Raw genomic sequence first — 2,439 nt, forward strand, 5'->3', positions numbered from 1 at the left:
TGGAAAATTCTTGAACAGCATTAATATCACAGAGCACAGCAGATGCTACTTCATGCGCTGCACTCTGTGCAGGGAGTCCAGAGCTAAACTTGGAGAACATTTCCAAGAGTTAGACAGACAGTTGGATCCAAGATCTTCTCTGCAGAGGCTGCGCTGCATCCCCTGTGGCCAGAGAGGGCGCTGGCGAGCATGCGCTTGCAGAGTAAGAGCGCCCCTTTCTGGCCGTGCACGGGATCGCATCATTCCACCTGTCCCGGCGGTTTGGTGCAACAAGGTGTTCTGCGCAGGAGCAGGTAACTGTCGCTCCAGCTTGTGCCTGCCGGAGTTCTATGTCTGTTCTAAGTCTGTGGTGACAGTTGGAGCTTTACTGGTTTTTGCAACGAATTTTCTACTGGGGGCAGCAGTTCCTCTGACTCCTGGATCACTTGGTAAGCTGGGTGATGCCCAGGGTGTGTTTGTAAATGGCATGATATTGAGTCGCCAATAGTCCCTTCTGGATTTTCTTCTTTCATTCCGTGTGGACGAGGTTCTTGCCTTGCTGTCCCTAGATGCAAAAAATGGGGTACCTGGGGTGGACTCCATGGGACTTCAGGACCCGGCCCCTGAGCGATCAGGGGTGCAGGTGTAAAAGGTAACTTGCTTTTGAGCTTTTGACATACACTGTGGTTGTTATTGTGCATCAGCTGGTGGGAATGAATCGTGGCTGACCCTCAAGAGGGTTTTCAGAGCACAGGTGAAGACTGCTGGTATTTCTTCCGCGGAGCTGCTGGCGGATTCGAACTGTGTGCCTTTGCTTTGGCAGCACAGCTCCTTACCATTAGGTAACCAGAGGTCCCTGACAAGAAGGGAGACAATGAAAATAGTGCAACTTTCCCCCCCCCCTCATTTCCGACCTTGCTGCACTCAATGCCAGGTCGTTTGGTCTGTGGGAGGAGATGGAAAGCTCTTAGTCACACGGACGGTGGCTCGTGTCCTTCACATCCCCACTGTAAGTGGACAGTTTCATGGAAACACTGTGGTGGGAGACACAGCTCTCAGCACAGTGCTAGTGTCCCAGGAAAATGTTTAAAAATCAACCTTGTTTAAAAATCAACCTTGACAGGCTAGAAATGAAGGGGGAAAAAAAACACAAAAAAACCCCCCAACCCAACAACAAAAAAACCGCCCCAAACAACAAAAATCCAACCCCAAACTAAAAAAGTTTTTATGTGTTCTGGTTGAATTCGAGACGAGAACCAAACTTTATCTGTTTTTAATCTCTAAAAGATGATACACATTCAATTATCTTTCCAATCCCAGGGTTTTTAAAAAAATTTTTGTATGTTCAACAATTTATTCATTGCAAATAAGTTCTGAAAAGTTCATTTGCCCTCATCTTTTCCCAAGATCTTGTTCCTGAAACCAGCATGGATGAGCTCTTTTTGAATCAGAGATGATTTTTTTAAAATGTATTGTAATTCTCCCCTTGGACATATTATGCAAGTTTTCTCTGTATATTTGCCCAGGCGGTTTAATTTTTCTCTGACTGAGCAAATCCTACATTACTGAAATCTCCACTTGCATTTGGTTGGTTGGACCCATTGGTCCAGGGTCAGGCCTGCATGGAGCATGTCACAGACTAGGGATGTTGTCCTGCATGGACTCACTCTTTGTCAACATGTCCCCACAGTACTTAAGCTTAACCTTCCTGATCTCTCATTTACCTGAACCCCTTCAGAGAAGGAAGTGTGTTCATGTTGTCATTCATTTGTGTAAAATTTGCAGCTGTTTTAAACAGAGCCTTGATAGGATAACGGTTAAGTGCTTGGCTTCTCACTGAAAGGTTGGCAGTTCTAACCCACTGCTAGTTTTGTGGGAGGCAGACGCTGGACATGTGCTCCCTTTAAGGTTACATTTTAGGGAAACCCTAGGGAGCAGTTCTACTCTACTAGAAATCTGGTCACTCTGAGCTGCGGTTAACAGGATGACACAACATCAATGCTACCTTTTTTTTTTTAACTTTACATATTTAAAAATGTGTCAAGAGAAAAGTCAAAACACTGTTCATTGTATTTTAATATGAATGGTTAGAACTACTGAGATTTACTTTACAATGGCTTTTCCTTTTTTAAATATGATGTAAATCCGAGGCTTGCAAGATTGTGGCTGGGGGACAGGGCGTGGAGGGACTAGGCCTGAGGAGTTAAGATTTCACAAGAGGAGGGGAGCCAGGGACTTTGCCATGCTGTTTAGACCTCTAGCAATTGGAGTTGGGTCATCTGTTGAAGCCCAGATGACTGGAGTGGGGCAGGGGACCCCAGCCTGCTGATGTTTTTGGCACTTGAGCATTAGGGCCTCTGCCAAACCCTGTGCACTTCACCCAAGCTAAGTGGTTGAGGGTCACAAAAAAAGTCCCGGCTGCCCACATCGTCATGCCCATGAGACACTAGGGCCACTGCT

This window comes from Elephantulus edwardii, unplaced genomic scaffold (assembly GCF_000299155.1).
Source record: "Elephantulus edwardii isolate Elephantulus edwardi_28Jun2011 unplaced genomic scaffold, EleEdw1.0 scaffold00089, whole genome shotgun sequence".
NCBI classification, from domain to species: domain Eukaryota; kingdom Metazoa; phylum Chordata; class Mammalia; order Macroscelidea; family Macroscelididae; genus Elephantulus; species Elephantulus edwardii.